Here is a 21,520-nt window from a genome sequence, read left to right as displayed (position 1 = left end):
CGCAGAGTCAGAAGGGAGGATGAGGAGACAAGTAAATTAATCAAATTAAACCATTACATCAATTACAGCTCATATGGCACTTGGATTACTAATATATTCCAGGACTGCTGGAGTACACTCTTTTTTGAGTGGAAATTGGAATTGTGATTGGGATTCTATGGGAATTGGAATGGGATTCTATGATTCAAACTGATCAACACAAAACTTAACCTCTAATCTGTCTTATTAGCAAAAAACAATGTGTTTCAAAAGTGTTTGTAAATATTTTAAACCATTATTCCTCACATAATTCTAAAGCACATATAAAGATAGTAATAATCATACAGTTAAGCAAAGAAAACTACAAAAATCAGAAATTTTTAAGGGAAGAGCATAAGAATGCATCACTTTCATAAAGAAGAAGGTTATGGCAGTAAACAATGCAGAGTTAGATTTAACAGAAAACTGCAGTAGCCACTAGCCTGAAACAACAATTTGCTTTAGGATTTAGGCAGCAGGAATCGTGTGTGTGTGTATGTGTGTGTGTGTGTGTGTGTGTGTGTGTGTGTGTGTGTGTGTGTGTGTGTGTGTGTGTGTGTATGTAGTGGTGGTGCTGATTAGAATTATGTACTTTCTTAAATAATTCAACCCTAAATACATTATATAGATGGTTTTCATCTGAATTTTTTAAAAAAATGAGGTTAACAGTGAATTATCTCATGAGTTCCAGAAACTGATATGAATGGAACTGTTTCTGCCAGTGATTTTATACTTCAAAAATGTAAGGCCAAGTATTTTTCTAAGATAGGCTTTTCAAAAAGATGAAAGGCAATTTTCATTATTTATGGGCAGTATATAAACTTTATAGCTGAAATTCAAAACCAGTAATCTTTAATTATCCCTTGACCCTAGGAAATGTTTATTCTCATGCAATACAGGATATAGGAAAATTCTTCACACACCATGCTCATAATCTGCCCAGGTCCTTCTGCCCTTTATACCAAAACAAGAGACAAGCACCTTCATCACTCCAGCAGTTAGGATTTAAGGTGATTGTCAGTAATCGTGCTTTTCACAAGCGACGAGTAGTTCTACATGGCACACCACAACAGCAGCAACTACAGGTAATGTTTTATTAACAAATTCCCATATCCTGGGCATTTTTCTAAGTTATCTGCATATAGCAGTCATTTCAGTACCCATAATAATCCCCTAACATATGCGTATTTTTCACCTATTTTAAAAATTGGAAACAAGAGAGATAAAAGGTTACTTATTTTGTTCAAGTGTTTTATATAAATCTCTCTCTCTCTCTCTCTCTCTCTATATATATATATATATATAACTCTTGATCTAATCTATTTATTCCAACCCAGTATTCCAGTATGGATCTTCCCAGCATTGGTACTGTCTATCATATTCCAAAGGAAATCTGATGTCTTTTTAAAAAATTAAACAAATATGTGTGTGTGTGTGTGTGTGTATAAAACCATATGCCCTCCTACGCAATAAACCCTCTACTTTGGCTTATTCCAATACAAGGCCAAAGCACTACTATATATTTATAGTACATTCATCGTCTAACACTTTTGTCTAGTAAACGTAACTAATGTACTTTAGGATTACAGAAAGTAGTTTGAAGTTTTCTAGATCAACCTCTGATAATGCGAGAGACATTAAGTGTGTAGAGAGCCACATCTTTCTTTAGTACTGGGGAGACTCTTTAATGGGTACAATTTTATTATTACTTCATCTCTATGACAATAATAAACTCTCCTCCTGGTGACTAAAGATCAGTTTTTTTAAACTTGCTGAGCTCTTTTCTGACTTACATGTGCTCATTCTGACTGAACTACTGTTCCCTGGTCTTTGCAACTCTAACCACTTCTAATTTTTAACATTAATGTTGACATTTATCTACTCAGACAGTGAAGACTGGAAAACTCTATCTCAATGCAGAGTAATAATTTGTTTCTTTTCAATTCCCCCCCCAAAGGAAATGAATATCACAGTTTGATATCACCATCAGTAAATTTCATTTATTTAGTTACCAGAAGGCAGACTACAAGTTCAAAAATAATAGAGTATAAGATTAAAGAATGGAAAAAAAAATTCAGAATTCATGGAAGTTTGATGTCATTTAAGTATCTGGCTTTATTGTTTAATTAATTAGAACTATTAAAATTAAAATTAATCTGAAAGTAAGCCAAATAAGCACCATTTAATTCAGCGCCTTTTGTACATTAAAAGGATAATCATACATTTGTCACTGACCTGTTCTACTAGTAGGTCCTCTGTTGTAGAAGAAATATGCAAGCATGAGAGTTAAATCAATAATGAGATGATGGAAAACAGATATTAATATATTTGACCTCTCTGAGATAGTCTGTTAAGATGATCCATATTCCCCCTACAAAATCAATGTAAATATCTGTCATCGCTACCTCTGTACTTCTCCCTAAAGTGTTTTTCCTGAAGGGAGGGTTATAAATAGGATTGAGAAGACATGAAACAGTCACTTAAAAAAAAGGAGTACGTAATATATGGATCCTGCTTACATTTATCCTCTATGGATCTTTTCTACTCAGTGATACAGAACCTAGGAATTACCCACATAGGATAATTTATAGAGATCATCAGATATAGAGATAATGATGAAAAAGAACATGGTATCTGATTGTTGCTCCTATCTCTAATTTTTTTCTCATTTTAAGAGATTCTATATCCAGGCCTAAGGAATCAATTTGTTAAGAATAAAATTTGTTTTGAGAGAATGAATTGCAATATTCAGTAGACCTAATTTAGCATTAAAAGGGAGTGTGCCATTGGCATACAGCAGGACAAGGATGGGCTTCACAGACATAATGCTCTCTGAGGGAATTCAAACACCAAACAGGTAAAACTATAGCAAAGGATTTATATGAAGTCACACAATGAGCAAAGTAACTGATGGTGATAAAACTAAAACATAGGTTACCTGAGGAGGGGTCCTGACTGAGAGGGGGCAGGAGGCAGTTCTCCAGGTGGTGGAGATGTTCTCTATCTTGTTGGGAGAGGGGGTCATATGAGCGTTTGCATCTGTCAAAACTGATTAAATGTATGATGTATGCATAGCAATGTATGTAAATCATACATCAACATATAAACTTGGGGAGTACCCATCGTGGCTCAGTGGTTAACAAATCCAACTAGGAACCATGAGGTTGCAGGTTCGATCCCTGGCCTTGCTCAGTGGGTTAAGGATCCGGTGTTGCCGTGAGCTGTGATGTAGCTCACAGATGCGGCTCGGCATAGGCTGGTGACTACAGCTCCAATTAGACCCCTAGCCTGGGAACCTCCATGTGCTGCCAGAGCGGCCCTAAGAAAAGCATAAAGATCATATATATATATATATACATATATATATATATATATATATATATATATATAAACTTGGGATACACAAGGGGTTGTTGAGAGCTTTCCTTTGGCATCCTCTGATTGAGAAAGTTAGCATCTAAAATGGAGGCATGCTGAGGAAAGGCCCAGTCCACATGGATTCTGCACTAACTATAATGGACAGAGTTCATCTTTTATCTCCATCTGGCCAGGATTGTCCTCATTTATAATTATTTATAATAAATATTTATAATAAATAATTAGTTATTTTTTTTTCTTTTTTGGGCCACACTTGTGGCATATGGATGTTCCCAGGCTAGAGGTCAAATTGGAGTTGCAGCTGCTAGCCTATACCACAGCCACAACATTGTTGCAACTGTGGCCTACACCACAGCTCATGGCAATGCCAGATCCTTAACCCACTGAGCGAAGCCAGGGATTGAACCTGTATCCTCATGAATACTAGTCAGGTTCTTAACCCCTGAGCCAGAACGGGAACTCAGGATTAGTAAATTTTAACCTCTGTTCATTCAGTGCTCAAGGAGGGAAGTGGTCATAGGAGAAGGAATTAGTCTCCGAAGGAAGCAGAACCCCTGCTGCACTGATAGGGTAGTTAGCTTGGCAAGGTCCTCAGCCAACATCATGCAGTTTGTACAACTATCTTGTTCCCACTTGCTAACTCCTAATCCCTAGTTCTCATTTTCAGAAATCATCACCAAGCAGTGAGCCTACTTCAGAATGAATAGAAAAGCCATGCATTAGCAACGTGACTGCAGATGATAATGACACAGGAACACCTGGACCTTTACTTCTTACCAGTGGCCAAACTGGTACATTTTTTTTTGTTTTCAAAATATCCTTGCTACTCTGGCTTTACATATGTCAAAGTTTCAAATACTCTGTCAAGGACCACTTTCCTACATGTTCAGGAATGAATTAAACATTGAGTGGAGTCAGAAAGAGAAAGACAAATGTCATATGATATCATACATGGAATCTAACAAAAATGACACTAAAGAAGTTATTTATAAAACAGAAACAAACTCACAGATGTCAAAACCAATCTTATGGTAACCGTAGGGGAAGTTGTTGGAAGGAAGAATTAGGAGGGTGGGAATAACATATACACACTACTATATGAAATAGATGATTAACAAGAACCTACTGCATACCTCAGGAAATCTACTCAATAGTTTGTAATAACCTGTAGGGGAAAAAATAATGGATATATTTATATGTATGACTGATTAACTTTGCTGTACACCTTAAATTAATACAACATTTTAAGTCAACTCTAATAAAATCAAATTAAAAAATAAAAATTATTCCATCATGCTTCTGGCAGTATTAATTGATGCCTTTTCTGCCCAGGGTAATTTCTTAGTAACTATATTTCATTGAAATACTCTCATGCCCTGAATTTAATATTTCAGAGATTAAACTGTGTTCGGAAGAGTGAACATTTCAAACAACACAACAAGGAAATTTCAGAGTTTAAGACTGAGGGTATATATATCTGTTGGAAAAACATAAATAAGATGTAATCTGACAGAGTTATAACATTTTGATAATCACAACTTAAAGTCTGCATTTAAACCTGCCTTATGAGGATGTTTCTACCCTCTAATATTGTTATATTTTATATACTTACTATAAGTTTATCATATATTTATTATATTTATACATTACATTAATGTATTTTATTACATTTACTATAAGTTTATCATGTATTTATTATATTTATACATTACATTAATATATTTTATTACCACATGTTTTGGGTGGATGGATAGAGTGTTTCTCTTCCCATTAATAAAGTATGAACATAGCATGATACCTTAAAAATTTGTATGTGTGTGTGTGTATATATATGTATACACATATATATGGAAATAAATAAGAAACATTATTATGTATAATCTGGAAGTTTTCCTAACATATGATGGGAAAGGAAACAGAAGAGTTGGGTATTAGAGACTGTCCTCAGCATGAATTTACTGGGAAAAAAAACCAGGCAAGTTAGAGGCGACATGTTGAACGAATGTTTACATTCATAAGGTGATGAACATTAAAGAGAGCTCCAATAGCCCAAGTTTAAGTTAAAAATAACAAGTAGATTCTGAAAAGAGCCACTGAGGAAGGATAAGATTGATTTTTCTAATGTATTTAAGGGTTTGGCCCCTCTCTGACCAGCAGCCACACTGCTTGCTACTCCTCCTCCACTGCATGTCACCTTTTAAAGGAAGAATCACTGTTTATACAAAGGTGGGCAGAGGGTCCCTGTGCTGTCCTGCTCACTGCTGGAACAGTGCAATGAGGGACTCTGTGATTCTTGTCCTGCTATAATTTCAAAACAAAAGATCAAACTTAAACTAGGGAAAAGCAAGCCAGAGGATACTGAAGAGGTAGAAAGAGAGAGATTATAGAAAGAGCACGATGTTGGTAAGTCTATTTCTAGGTCAGGTACGGATCAGGGTATTTAAACCTTCAAATACATTAAATGTGGATTAAATGGGTAGTTTCAAAATGCTCTAACCATTCCCTTCAAATAAAAATGAATACTGGGTCTTTTTTTAAAAAAATTCTCTCCACATCATTTTTTGCTTAATTACTGTTTCCTTTATTGTGTGTCTCTGCTTTGCTGGTACCATAAGCCTATGCACAGAATGTTCATGGCATTTGTGGCTTGCCCAGTTAATACCAGGGAACTTTGCAGGAGATCCTTGGCAGTGCTATCAACCAACTACAGGGTAGGGTTTTTGCAGGGGAGTGAGGAAACTCATCATGTCACCACTTCCTTTCTAATGCATTTCAAGTCAAGACCTTGGAGTTTGTAAGTGTGTATTTAGGTGTTCCAAATACAGCTCATGTGTCTTGCAGCCTGCAGAACAGGACAGGTGTTCAGGGCAGGCACTACCTTCCTGATTGGTATGCAATGCTCAGATGGGAGGGAGAGACAGTCCTGCCATGTGCACTGATCACTGCATATGTAAATTAAACCAGGGGAGAAATGCAGAGTTTTCAGTGTCACTAAGCAAGTAAAAGACTTCTCAAAGGAGAGTCAGTGAGCCAAGGAGAGAGATCAGAAGATTTCTTCACCTCTGGTAACCTGGAATTAACTATTTTGTAAAATAATGCAGGAATTTGAAAGTGTGAAAACACTTCCCCCTCCATAACTTTTTTGAAAACAGTTTTTGGATGCGTAGAAAACAGAACATTACCCCAATAGAAAGACCTACTAAAATTATAGGTTATTTATACTACTTATGGTATACATATCATTTATGTACTTTTAAAGTAATTTGTAATACAAAGCTATATATGATAGCCAAAAAAAAAAAAAACTAAGCAAAATAGTCCATCAGGCAAATATTATCCTTTTTCATATTTTGGTAAGGACGCTTCCTGATCTGTCTTTTATCTATTTAGGCACTAATGTATCTTTCCGGTGTCAAAGGTCTTTCCCTCCTGGAGGTTCGCCTGGCTCAGCTTTGGGGTTAGAGATGGGGATGATCAGAGATACAGAACCTCCGGTCTGCCGTATCTGACACAGCATAACTGTATCTCCTGCTCCAGGTCAGCTTCTCCAAGCTCACACACTCCATTTTGAGGATAACGCACTGCGGTTTTGGTCTGAAAGGTCAGAGGAGGGCAGAGAAGGAGGCTAACTTGCCATTCTCCTGCACCACAGTCCTGGGAGGGGATACTGCACAGCCTCCTTTTCTGCCAGTTTCCAGCCCTCCATGTTGGTGTGGTGGCCATTTCACCAAGAAAATCTCACAGCAAAGAAGAACTGGAGCCTGGAGCCTAGCACTTCAGGCAACAGCCAAATGTACACATAGACTCTGTCTGGGCATCATAGACTCAGGAGGAGTTAATACAATGAGAAGAGGATGACTCCAGGTCCCTTTCATCTTTCCAGACACCAGAGCTGGTTCCCAGCTTCCCGTGAAGGGAGGGTGTTCAGTGAAAGGATGCTGTTCCTCCAGGTAAGGTGAGACCAATGTCACCAGGGTGAACAGAATATTTCTTTCGAATTTTACAAGATGCCTGGTCCCATCTAGGTCTCAGAGGTAACCTACCTTTGAAACATGCAAAGAATGAGCAGAGGTTTGAGAGTCACTGTAGAGTAGCCAGAAAGAGTCTAGACTCTAGAGCCAGATCACCTGACTGAGCCCCCAGCTTCACCATTTACTGGATGCACAGCTTTTGACTTCTTACCTGGACTCTTGGTGCCCTTACTGTAAACTGGATATGAGGATCACTGTCCCAGAGGGAGAAGATGGTTCACAGTGCCACGCTTGTGCACATTTTCACTGCCTTACTACTGTATCCCTACCCCAAATGTGGTCCTAGACACAGAATGTTTACTCAAAAGGTATCTCTTACATGATAAAAATAAGAGAATTCAGTAAAGGAATAGAGGGCCTCTTAGATACACAGTCAGCCTTCCATATCTGCAGGTCCTACATTGGCAGATTCAAGCAACTACAGATTGAAAATCGTGAAAGTAAAAATCCAGAAAGTTCCAAAAAATAGAATTTGGATTTGCTACATTCTGGCCCCTGTTTACATAGAGTATTTGCATTGAATGAGCTATTGCAAGTAATTAGAGATGATCGAGAGCTTATGGGAGGATGCACAAAAGTTGGATACAAACAGGAGGAGAATGGGTATCAAGATGTCAGGGGAAAACCAACACTTCAAGTCAGCTTTTAACAAGTCCTTGTGGAAAGTGAACATCTATAATTGGCTCCCTTAAAAGAAGAATCTGTCTCAGCCCTCAGTAGAATGATTTGTGGCTCTTAGGAGTATCCAGATCCTGAGGTCAAGACTGCAGCCAAATATCCCCTCCTCCCTTTGCACACATCACACTCTTCTCTGTCTTTAGTCTTTGTCTGCTCTACTGATTTTTCAGTAAAGTCAGACTTCCATACCCGAGGATTGGGCATACATGGAGTCAAAAAAGTCTGGATCAAAAGTATCTGAAAAAAATTCCAGAAAGCTCCAAAAAGCAAACCTTGGATTTGCTGCACACCTGTAACTATTTACATAGCATATAAATTGTATTTACAATGATTTATATGGCATTTACATTGTACTACATATTACAAGTTATCTAGAGATGATGTAACATCTACCAGAGGTTACGTGCATAAGTTATAGGCACATGCACGAGTGTATATAAGCGCCTTGAGCATCTGTACAACTGTGTTCATATGGAGGTCTTTGGAGATGCTAGTAAGCAGCATGTCAGTGTCACAGGGAGACTGGAAACTAGAAAACAGATTCAGTGGATGTGAGGTAATAATATTGAATTGGAGTAATATATATTTTTAATTTGTTAAGAGTTAGGAAAGTGACTAGAGTGGGAAACAGAAGGCTGCTTTACACTTTATAAAAGAGAAATTGAGCAATTTACAGACAGTTGTCCTGCGGGAGTGACCAGAATGGCAGGATGCGAACAGGACACACATTTTTTTCCCTGCATCTATAAGGTTGTAGAGAAAGTGTAGGTGCAGATGGAGCAAGGGTTGATGATAAAATAAAGAAAAATAGGTTTTAAAGTTTTGTCTCATGGTTTTAACTTTTCAATGAAACCAGGAGTTGTGAAGGCTGGGAGAGCTTTTATTTTAGTATAAGTCACATTTTGGTATAGACGGTAAGGATAAAAGGAAAAGTGATAGTATTGGGAAACTTTAAAGACTGTTAGACACTATTAAGAGACTGCTGGGGTTCCTGTCATGGCTTAGTGGAAATAAATCTGACTAATATCCATGAAGATGCAGGTTCGACCGTCACCTTGCTCAGTGGGTTAAGGATCTGGCATTGCCATGAGCTGTGATGCAGGCCAGGGCTACAGCTCTGATTCAACCCATAGCCTGGGAATCTCCATATGCTGCAGGCATAGCCCTATGTATATATAAAAGACCATGAAGTTTAAAACAATAAAGCAACAATGACACCAATATCTTTTATATAATGTGTCATTTTCTCAAGCAGCACTAAGACACTTGGGTTAAACCCAGGTTGTGCTGAGCACACTGGCTGCTGCTGAGACCCACAGTAGAACTGAAACAGGCAGGAAGGGGGCACAGTACAACCCTTAAAGAATGACATCCATTGAGCTTACAACAAAAACGGGTTAGAACCAACTAGGTCCAAGATGGTGAAAGATTCAACTTCCAGTGGACCTTGAGCCTCATTATGCACTCATTGCAATACATTAGCTAACTGACATGCAGTTGCCATGACAGGTGCCTGAGGCTGACCATAAAAGGGCAAAGGGTGGACAGTGGCCCAATCACAGGAAACCTCCACTCCTTCCCCTAAATAGTTGAAATAATACTCTCACTCATTAACTTATGAAATTACCAGCCCATAAAATCTTACCACCTCATATTTCATATTTTTGGGGCCACTCTTGCCTTCAGAGATGCCCACATTCCACCTCTCAATAAATCTACTTCTTACCTATCACTTTGCCCCTTGTCAATTTCCTTCTGTGCTGACACATAAAGAACCTGAACTTCACTAGGTCCTAGGACCAGGCATGTGACTTTAAAAGACAGTGGGCTCAAGTCCCAATCTCCCTTTTGGCTGGGTTCGAGTCCCAGTGCATGGGTTCAAGTCCCAAACTGGAATCACTGAATAGGAAAGGTGGCTGAATGGCTTCAAATCCAGTTAGGTCTCTGCAGGGATGTGTCTTATGCAATGAAAGACAGATTACAGCCCGATTTCTGTCTCCAGAGAGCTCATACATGAAGTTGTAAGTACGTGAGAAGTAAGCACTTTACAGAAAATGTCTAAAACTCTCATCATTTCAGAATCCACAAAGGACAGACCAGCAAGAGAGAGACCTTGGTGGAGGGGTGCCACTGACTCCCCTCAGTGAAATGAGGGGAAATGAACCAGGAGAAGAAAACCAGCACTACTGAGTGCCTAGCACCCACCAGACAGCAGACAAAGTGCTTAAGGTTCAGCATCTTATTCACTCATAAATGAACTGATGAGGTACTATTGACAGGGACAGAGTGAAGGCACAAAGTAAGTGATTAAATAGGTAATCCCACTAGGGGACTCTAAGCAGAAAAAAGTAAGGGAGAGCCCTGTAAGTTAATGATCACTCTAGAAAGCAGGCTTGCTAAACAACAAAGTCAGCAGGCTTGCTTAGCAACAAAGCCATGCAATATAAGCATGAGACATGCCCCTGAGCAATAAAGCAATGGTGGAATGAGACCCACATCCTGCCCAGTGAGGTCAGTAAGTTAATGATTCCTAGGACATGCTTCTCTGTGCACACTAAAAACAAAAATATAGGGAAAGGTGATGTTATACTGAAACCTGACATGATTTACCATGTTTTGGTGTATGTCACTGCCTTTCTATTCATTTCCACTGAGACATGACAGTCCCAGTTTGGCCATGTAGGGACAAGAAAAATCCCCTGCCCAACATGGAAGAGAAGCTGATGATGGAAGCTTGATGTCTACTCAAGAGTGAGGAAGATGATCTTCTCCCCCTGCCCTTCCCCATTTTTTCTTTGATTATAAAACTGTAGCCCACTAAGTTCCTAGAGCATGGCACCCCACTGGTATTTCTCACAAGCATCATATACTAATTAATCCTTACTTACTTGTCACTTTGCCTCTCATTGAATTCTTTCTTTGCCAAGACAGAAGAACTTGCATTTGACTGAGTTCTGAGTATGTGTTCTGCCAGTTTCATTACTGCTTCCCATTATGGAAGCAAGGAAATGGGGTCCCCTGGTGGTCTGGTACATTCCCCAGGCTGGACAGGCTGCATGAATCAGTGCTGAGTCTGAGCCTCAGACTTTTAATCAGCATAACAATCCTATGTAATTAAAGAGAAAATAAGACCATCAGAATAAACTATTAAGTCAGGTGGAAAAACCAAACATACCTAGATCCTGTGGATGGTTTTCTGGAAAGTTTCCTTTCCTCTCTAGTGTTCAGAGTGGACCCCTAGCCTGAGAACCTCCATATGCTGTGGGTGTGGCCCTAGAAAAGACAAAAAGACAAAAAATAAATAGACAGATAAATAAATAAATAAATAAATAAAATTACACCAGAGTCACAGAGAAAAGGGGACTTTTTTTTTCGGCTCTTGCTTGATTTGGAGAAATGCACTGCATTATTTCAGTTGCTGTCATTTAAGCATAAATGAAGCCATGCTTTTTAAATTGGCAAAATCACATTCTTAATTGGGATACTGGCTTAGTTATTGTATTCTCATCCCTGACAGACTTTAATTGATACATAACAATTAAAATATATCTGTGGGATGCAGGGAAGTGAGCTGGTAGTTAACTGTAAAAATGAAATATCTTTCTCCATGATTCTCTCTTGTAATAGACTTGACAACAAGTAGAGTACTTTATTAACTTCATGGATGTGTACAGAGTAAAACCAATAATTAAAATGCTCATTCGCAGAACCAACTTATTTATATGCAGTTCTGGCTGTCAAGCTTAACATTCATTAAACAGAGAACAATACATATGAGTATTATAGCAGGGTTCACAGCATGATTCAAAACCAACCAGGGGATTATATAGTCACATTGAGAGAGTTTTAGATAAAACTAAAAGAAGATGATTCTGGCAATATATTTTACACTTTGATCACGTTTGAAGGGAAACATTATCACACAACAATTTCCCCAATAGCAGATACATTTTGGAGGTTGCCACAGAGTAAGTGCAATGTATTTTCAAAAGCAATTATATTTAAACATGTTTTAATATTGTTATATACATATATGAGTATCTTAAAGCCCATACAGAGATTGAATAATTATTTCCTATCAGAAATGTTTTCCGTTGTATGTTTATATATAGAAGAAAATGTTCAGAAATTAAAGAAAATGAAGATGTGTTTTTACCAATCTAGTATTTCTTTATTATTATTTTTAATAGTTATTTCCCCAATACATTTTTTTTCCTACTGTGCAGCATTGTGACCCAGTTACACATACATGTATATATTCTATTTTCCCACATTATCATGCTCCATCATAAGTGACTAGACATAGTTCCCAGTGCTACATAGCAGGATCTCATTGCTAATCCATTCCAAAGGCAATAGTTTGCATCCATTAACCCCAAGCTCCCAATCCACCAACTCCCTCCCCCTCCCCTTTGGCAACCACAACTCTATTCTCCAAGTCCATGATTTTCTTTTCTGTGGAAAGGTTCATTTGTGCCATATATTAGATAGCAGATACAAGTGATATCATGTGGTATTTGTCTTTCTCTTTCTGACTGACTTCACTCAGTACAAGAGTCTCTAGTTTCATCCATGTTGGTGCAAATGGCATTATTTCATTCTTTTTATGGCTGAGTAGTATTCCATTGTCAATACATACCACTTCCTCCTAATCCAGTGCTCTGTTGATGGACAATTGGTTTGTTTCCATGTCTTGGCCATTGTGGATAGTGCTTCAGTGAACATGCAGGTGCATGTGTCTTTCTTAAGGAAAGTTTTGTCCAGATATATGCTCTATGTGTAGATTTCTAAGGTATTTCCATACTGATCTCCATAGTGGTTGTAGGAGCTTACATTCCCACCAACAGTGCAGGAGGGTTCCCTTTTCTCCACACCCCCTCCAGCATTTGATATTTGTGAACTTATTAATGATAGCCTTTCTGACTGGTGCGAGGTGGTCTCTCATGGTAGTTTTGATTTGCATTTCTCTTATAATCAGTGATGTTGAGCATTTTTCCATGCGCTTGTTTGCCATCAATACATCTTCCTTGGAGAAATGTCTATTCAGGTCCTTTGCCCATTTTTCCATTGGGTTGTTGGCTTTTTGCTGTTAAGTTGTATAAGTTGTTTGTATAATTTAGTGATTAAGCCCTTGTCAGCTGCATCATTTGAAATATTTTCTCCCATTCTGTAAGTTGTCTTTTTGTTTTCTTTTTGGTTTCCTTTGTTGTGCAAAAACTTAAAAGTTTGATTAGGTCCCATTGGTTTATATTTGTTCTTATTTCTGTTGCTTTGGGAGACTGACCTGAGAAAATATCCATAAGGTTGATGTCAGAGAATGTTTTGCCTATGTTCTCTTCCAGGGGTTTGATGGTGTCTCGTCTCACATTTAAGTCTTTCAGCCACTTTAAATTTACTTTTCGGCATAGGGTGAGGGTATGTTCTAGTTTCATTGATTTGCATGCAGCTGTCCAGGTTTCCCGGCAATACGTGCTGAAAAGACTGTGTTTTTTCCATTTTATGTTCTTGCCTCCTTTGTCAAAGATTAATTGGCCATAGGTGTCTGGGTTTATTTCTGGGTTCTCTATGCTCTTCCATTGGTCTGTCTGTCTGTTTTGGTACCAGTACCACACTGTCTTGATGACTGTGGCTTTGTAATATTGCCTGAAGTCTGGGAGAGTGATGCCTCCTGCTTGGTTTTTGTTCTTCAGAATTGCTTTGGCAATTCTGTGTCTTTTAGAGTTCCATTTAAATTTTTGGATTTTTTTTCTAGTTCTGTGAAAAATGTCATGGGTAATTGGATAGGGATTGCACTGAATCTGTAGATTGCTTTGGGTAGTATGGCCATTTTTACAATATGAATTCTTCCAACCCAGGAGCATGGAATAGCTTTCCATTTCTTTACATCTTCTTTGATTTCCTTGATGAATGTTTTCTTGTTCTTGGCATATAACTCCTTTACCTCCTTGGTCAGGTGTATTCCCAGGAATTTGATTTTTTGGGTGTGCAGTTTTCAAAGGTATTGTATTTTTGTCTTCCTTTTCTAATATTTCATTGTAGTATACAGAAATGTGACTGATTTATGAATGTTAATCTTATATCCTGCTACTGTGCTCAATTCGTTGATCAGTTCAAGTAGTTTTTGGGGTTGAGTTCTTAGGGTTTTCTATAAATACTATCATGCCATCTGTATACAGTGACAGTTTTACCTCTTCTCCTCCTATTTGGATGACTTTAATTTCTTTGTTTGTCTGACTGCTGTGGCTAGAACTGCTAATACTACGTTGAATAAGTGGTGAGAGTGGGCATCCTTGTCTTGTTCCAGATTTTAGCGGGAAGGCTTTCAGCTTTTCTCCATTGAGTATTATATTTGCTGTGCATTTGTCATAAAGGGCTTTGATAATGTTAAGGTATGTTCCCTCTATACCCACTTTGGTAAGAGTTTTTATCAAGAATGGATGTTGGACTTTGTCAAATGCTTTCTCTGCATCTATTGAGAGGATCATGTGGTTTTTGACTTTTCTTTTGTTAATGTGGTGTATGATGTTGATTGATTTGCATATGTGGAACCATCCTTGTGCACCTGGGATGAATCCCACCTTGTCATGGTGTATGATCTTCTTGATTTGTTGTTGGATTCAGATGGCTAAAATTTTGTTGAGAATTTTTGAGTCTATATTCATCAAAGATATTGGCTGACAGTTTTCTTTTTTGGTGGTATCTTTGTCTGATTTGGGAATAAGGGTGATGGGGGCACCATAGAATTTCTTTGGGAGTGTTCCTTCTTCTTCAATCTTTTGAAAAAGTTTAAGGAGGATGGGTATAAGTTCCTCTTTGAATGTTTGGTAGTATTCACCTGTGAAGACTTCTGTTCCTGGACTTTTGTTTGTAGGGAGTGTTTTTATGACATATTCAATTTCACTTCTAGTAATCAGTCTGTTCAGTTGATATATTTCTTCTTGATTCAGTTTTGGCAGGCTGTAAGGCTTTAGAAAGTTGTCCATTTCTTCCAGATTGTCAAATTTGTTGGCATACAACTGTTATAGTATTCTCGTATGTTTTTTTGTATTTCTGTAGCATCTTTTGTGATTTTTCCTTTTTTCATTTGATTTTGTTTATTTGGGTTTTTTTCTCTCCTCTTCTTGGTGAGTCTAGCCAGAGGTTTGTCAATTTTGTTTACCTTTTCAAAGAACCAGCTCTTGGTTTGATTGATTTTGTCTATTATTTTTTGAATCTCTATTTTATTGATTTCCTCTTTGAGCTTTATGATTTCCTTCCTTCTGCTGACTTTAGGTTTTGTTTGTTCTTTTTCTAATTCGTTTAGGTGGTGGGTTAAGTTGTCAATTTCAGATCTTTCTTCTTTTTTGAGGAAGGCCTTATTGCTATGAATTTCCCTCTTAGCACTGCTTTTGTGGCGTCCCATAGATTTTGCATTGATGTGTATTCATTATCATTTGTCTCCAGGTATTTTTTAATTTCCTTCTTAATTTCCACTCACAACAATGGACAGATTCTCTCAACAGAAAATCAATAAGGCAACAGAGATCCTAAAGGACACAGTAGAAAAGTTAGACTTAATTGACATTTTCAGGACACTACATCCAATAAAATCAGAATATACATTCTTCTCAAGTGCACATGGAACTTTCTCAAGAATTGATCACATTCTGGGGCACAAAGCTAACCTCAACAAATTTAAGAATATAGAAATTATTTCAAGTATCTTCTCTGACCACAGAGGCATGAAACTAAAAATCAACCACAGGAAAAGGAATGAGAAAAAAGTTACTACACGGAGAGTAAACAACATGCTACTAAAAAACCAATGAGTCAACGAGGAAACCAACCTAGTATTTCATAATATTAGATTTGGTACTCCATTTGTTATTCTTTGTTCATCTTTGAGAGGTATTTTCTATCTATCCCTCACTAGGAAACTATAGTTCAGCTCGTTAATCTAACCTTTCTGAAAGAAGCAGTTGTTAATTTGTCTGTGATGAAATGTATGTACACTGATATTCTTTTTTTTTTTTTTTTTTTTTTTTTTTTTTTTTTTGCTATTTCTTGGGCCGCTCCTGCGGCATATGGAGGTTCCCAGGCTAGGGGTCCAATCGGAGCGGTAGCCACTGGCCTACGCCAGAGCCACAGCAACGCGGGATCCGAGCCGTGTCTGCGACCTACACCACAGCTCACGGCAACGCCGGATCGTTAACCCACTGAGCAAGGGCAGGGACCAAACCCGCAACCTCATGGTTCCTAGTCGGATTCGTTAACCAGTGTGCCACGACGGGAACTCCTACACTGATATTCTAATGCATGTTACCTATGTAATTAATAGACTAACAACTGTTTCATTTTTAAGAATGTAACACATTAAGGTCCCCCTTTGCTTTAGGATGACCACCTATAATCTCATTTTCCATAGGAATTCTAGACTCAAGCTGGGTTTTATCAACTTACTGCAAATGCTCAGTTTTGCCATGTAGGTATTTTTTATTCCTGCCATTCATGTTCAAGATTTATGTAGGTAGAAGTATGCCAGGACACAAGTAGTGGCTGGATGATGTAAAACATGGGCTTAGTAATGTGAAAGTCCAATTCCCCCATTACATTTTTTTGTCCCTGCCCACAGCATGTGGAAGTTACCAGGCCAGGGTTTGCACCCTTGCCACAGCAGCAAACCTGCCGGATCCTTAGCCCACAGTGCCACAAGGAACTCCTCCAATCACATTTTTAAATAAAATTATTTTTCTGAAATGAACCTTAGTATGTACATATGAACAACAGCAAAAATTCACACTGCTGTAGAGAATACTACTTGTATTTTTACTCATTAAAAACAATTTATTAAATATTGTAATAGGAAAAAAAACATGCTTGTCCACACACCTGTAAAGTATAATTCCAGCTGAAAGGAAGTTCCTTCTGAGGTGTCTGAGAAACTGTTTTGCTTATGTAATCATCTTGCAAATATTCCTGGTAAGAAAGATTAGATAATTACTTCTCTCACCTCTATGAACTTTCTATATTTCAAAACCTTCTTTGTGCTTTAAGAATATCTCAAAAAGAGAGCATGTGTTTCTTAAAGACTAGGAAGAATAATTTTTAGAATGAGTGACGTTTGTTTCAATCACTGCTGAATTTGCATAGCAAATTCATTTATTGTAGCATTTTTAACAATTGGCAAAATAAGTACCCTTCATTGATGTCGAAATAGCACATAAAATTAACAGTTGAAGGCAAACTGAGTAGAATCTTAAAAAAAAGTACAAAATAGGATCTGGAAAACAAATAAGAAAACAAAGCATAAATAAAAATAGGTGAAAAAATATCCTTCAAACTTTCAAATCCCATTGCTTAAGAAGGAACCATTGGTATAAATCAGAGGTTCTCAAACTTTGAGCTCCAAGGAATCATTTAAACTTGTCAATTTTATTAGGGTCCTCATAGAACTTTTGTTTACGTGGGTTATAGCTATCGATATTTACCACTTTTAGAATTTAACATAATAATTTAAAAATATTTAATAATTTATTTTAAATGACACTGATAAATGCACTAAAATTTAACACAAATACAATATTTTAATGGAATAGATTATTTCTCAAAGCCATATCAAAAAATTGATTAGAAGTGACACAGTTTCACATTGGGCAAATCTCGTTAATGTCTGATTGAAAAAATAAAGCTGGATTCTCCTATCTACTTCTTTTGTCTACTCAAAAATTTCATAAAATCCTTTAGACCAGAAACTGCTTTTTCAAGTTATATCCCCAGAGGCAGGCATACATCTTTAATAAATGAATCAATGAAGTTATATATTCAAGGCTTTTGTCTTTGAAAACTTCCAATGCACCTTTTGGTGTTCTTGCCTCTTCAACTGCACTCTTCTGATTTGAAATCTGATTCTAGCATAAGAAAATGCAAAGGGGTTCTTGGATTTTCTTGGTTTTCTAAAATACTTCTGCTCTCTATTAAATTTTGACATCACATAAGAAGTGAGTGAACTAGACAGGCATAAATGAAGATCAATGTGTTGGTAATGATTTAGTAGGAAGAATTGCTTGTGTTAAATGTGTGTCCTGACCACATGCCAGGAGTCACTTAATAAGTGATTCCGATCATAGCACTTAGCATTGGAAAACTGGCCAATTACATGGAAAACACTCATATATTCCCACATATCGTCAACCATATGTATGTAATACATTGCAAGTATATTATTAGGCATATTACTATTTCATTGTTAGATTTTTTTTTTTTTTTTTTGCTAAACTGGAAATGAACCAGCATATCATCTATTCAATCCCATTCACTGTTCACATAAAGAAGACTATATGTGGGAGTTCTTGTGGCACAGTTGGCTAAGGATCTGGTGTTCCCATAACTGTGGCTTGGATTCAATTTGATCTCTGGCCCAGGAACTTCCATATGCTGTGAGTGTGGCCAAAAAAAAAGAGAGAGAGAGAAGAAAAGGAAAGACTGTTTTTCTTCAGAAAATAAGACCTTAATAGATCTTAATTTTACATATGTATTTAGCAAGCTTCTACAAGAATACTATAGACAGAATTCAGTTTGGTGGGTTTTTTAATATTACATTTTTGTGTTTAAGATGTTTTTTTCTAAGGACTATGTCTGCTTACTTTTTAAAATAACATTCAGCTAAGGAGAATACACATACATGTAGCTGTTTAGAGATTATTCTTTTTGGAAATTTTATTCATGTTTAGTGAGTTTAGTACTATTTTATTTAAAATTAAATGAACATTTTTGAGCAATGAGATTCCATTTACTAGATTACAACTGCACTAAATTAAGGCACAAGTGGTCCTCCTGAAAGTACAGCTCTGAGTGCACGCAGACTAAATCCAGACACTGTATTTCCTAAATCCAGGTGGAAATTTTCTTTTCCTAATGTCTACATATGTGCAGACTGCAGGCAGACATTTTACAGAGAAAATAAATAAAGGAAGAGAACATTTCCTGGTCATTTTCATCTTCCCATTTGGGAGTAAGAAAATGAGCTGATGGCAATTAACAATTCTATTGTTACTTCGTTTGTTTCTGAAATATCCTTGGCCAAATTTACACAAAGAAAGATGTGGGGGGGGGGGGCTTTTTAAAAATTTAGCTGTACTCATAGCATGTGGAAGTTCTGGAGATAGGGCTCAAACAGCATCACAGTAGCAACCCAAGCCACCACAGTGACAGCATCAGATCCTTACCCTGCTCAGCCACAAGAGAATTCCCTGGGTAGCTTATTTTTTAACATAATAAGGAGGTTTTCCTTAGTGAGCTATTCAACCCTACTACAGATATTTTTAATTGAAATGTATTATTTCCTTTAAAGTATGTAGCAATAATCTTAAATTAATCTTATTTATTTATTTTTGTTTTTTTAGGGCCACACCAGCAGCATATGGACGTTCCCAGGCTAGGGGCTGAATCAGAACTGCAGCTCCCCTCCATGCCACAGCCACAGCAAGGTAGGATCTGAGCCATGTCTGCAACCTACATCAGCTCAAGGAAATGCTGGATCCTTAACCCAGTGAGTGAGGCCAGGCATCCAACCCATATCCTCATGGATACTAGTCGAGTTCGTAACACATTGAGTCACAATGGGAACTCCTCAATCTTAATTTTAAAAAACTGTTATCCTTAGGTTACTACTGTAGGATAACATGAATCTCAAAATACAATACACAAGATAGTATTGTGTTTTGTGACAGACCAAAAGATTAAGTAATAGTTACAACTACTTAGAAGTTTCTGAAGATGCTCTTATCTGAATTTGTTCCAATATTTATCTGGCCCTTCTTCTTCACAGAAATAGAATAATTGTTATTTATTTGTAAGTTAAATATATAAAATTATATATTTCATTATTCTGAGCTCTTCTGAAAGTTTTATGAGAAAAAGTCAAAACAATACACTATAGACTTATCTCACATAGGCAAGAAAGTTTGCATGTGTGTGAACTTTTTTGTACATATCATATTATTTGTATTATATATTTTGTATGTATTATATTGTTACATTATTTATGTCATATATTATACACTGGAAGATCAATAAATCACTTTATGTCCATAAAATGTGATTTTTTTCAATGAGTATCACATTAAATATAATTAGTTGTATGTTAGAAAAGTATTTAAAATAAAAGCATATTGCTTCAGTTTTATAAATTGAACTTTAATACAAAGTTCTAAGAACTTTGAGAAAATTCTCCCTATTATCTTAATCTCTGGATTTAGACTCAATATTCTAAAACTCAGTTTGATAAACAAAACTACATTTATTAGGCATGATTTAATGATTTTTTGGTTGTTTTGAAAAATTAAGTCAAACTACAAAGTCAAGAGTGCCAACATTGTCATTTTTTAAAAATAAGATTTCACAAACATTGTGGGTTAAAAGTTCAAAAAAATGTTGAGAATTGATGTTATTTTCCTAAGACATACTGACTTTTATTAAAACCTACTTCTAAAAAGTATAGATGTCTTGGCTATCCATTAGGTTGTGCATAAGAATATTAACATGATAATCAACTACAAAAAGTAAAAATGGTATTAAAAACTGAGTAGTATTCTAGGAAGTTAGCAAATTCTTTTTCATTTTTCTAGCTCCCAGAAACAGTCTATAAAAACAGAAAATGCAGCTAGCATAAGAAAAAAAGCATCATTAGAAAAGTTTGCCTTCCTTAAATCCTTCCTTTGCTTTGTCTACCTGGGGGATGGGGAAGTGGTGGGGGGGGATGCTCTGGGATAACAAGGCAGGTGACCCAATTTACTCTTCTTATAAAGGTGCTAATGGCAGACTTCTCTGGAAACAAACTACACTTGACCCTTGAACAACAGATTAGGGGCAGGGATCTGTCTGCAGTTGAAAATCCACTTATAACTTCATATCCACAGTTACTCCAAATCTGTGTTCCCTCCACATGAGCAGTTCCCCATCCACATATTCAACCAACCTTGGATCATGTGGTTCTATACTATTTACTACTGAAAAAAAAAATCTGTGTATAAGTGAAACCACCCAGTTCAAACCCCTGTTGTTCAAGGGTCAACCATAAATGGTTTCTGTTGGTGTTATCTATGGAATGCTTGTAGCAAAATGTATTTGTCTTATAGTGAAAAGATTATATCTATATTTATATATGTGTGTGTGATTTAAATAATGGAAATATGATTTATGGCTGTCCCTGGAAAATGCCACATGACCTACGTCATTGTCTCCAATGTGTTTTGGACTAATATAGCATTTCCTATGTATTTTCTTAGGAGATGCATGTTATGAAAAAAAAATGTTGGGGACTGTTATTTCACATAGGCATCTTGGTTACTAGCATCCTCGAAATTCTTAAGACAACTTGATATTGGGTGGAAAATCTTATAATTTTTGTGACTGATCTGACATTCTGATCTTTGAGT

Source organism: Sus scrofa, chromosome 14, assembly GCF_000003025.6.
Source record: "Sus scrofa isolate TJ Tabasco breed Duroc chromosome 14, Sscrofa11.1, whole genome shotgun sequence".
Lineage (NCBI taxonomy): Eukaryota > Metazoa > Chordata > Mammalia > Artiodactyla > Suidae > Sus > Sus scrofa.
The sequence above is the reverse complement of the archived record's forward strand: the minus strand, read 5'-3'. Positions refer to the sequence as shown.